Genomic DNA, 315 nt, shown 5'->3' on the forward strand with positions numbered 1-315 from the left:
CCCCCCCCCCCCTTATATTCAGCCCCTATACTCTTTGGGCACAGACATTTTTATTAAATTACCCGTATTCGCGGTAATACTCGCAAATTCTCTGAGAGCCATTCTTTTCGGAAGCTCATGTTGGATGTTACTCTTTGTTTTTTTTTTTAATTCTTCTTCTTTGATGTAGAACACTTTTTGTAATTTTCCTACCGTATGGCTTAAAGTACGCTTTTCATCCTCTTATACGCTTTGCTTTTACATATTTTTGTTTACTGCTTCACCATGGAAATTTTGATGTAGAGATAAGTGGAGCGGAAGTCGAATTAACGGGGG

General features: G+C 38.4%; 1 protein-coding gene across 10 annotated transcripts in view; it reads left to right on the forward strand.

The window, feature by feature from the left end:
- LOC107265412 (glutamate receptor ionotropic, kainate 2) overlaps positions 1-315 on the forward strand; it is a 71,318-nt gene that overhangs the window by 7,773 nt on the left and 63,230 nt on the right. The gene's annotated exons all lie outside the window — the stretch shown is intronic.

The sequence above is a fragment of the Cephus cinctus genome, unplaced genomic scaffold (assembly GCF_000341935.2).
Source record: "Cephus cinctus unplaced genomic scaffold, Ccin1 Ccin1_scaffold0215, whole genome shotgun sequence".
NCBI lineage: Eukaryota > Metazoa > Arthropoda > Insecta > Hymenoptera > Cephidae > Cephus > Cephus cinctus.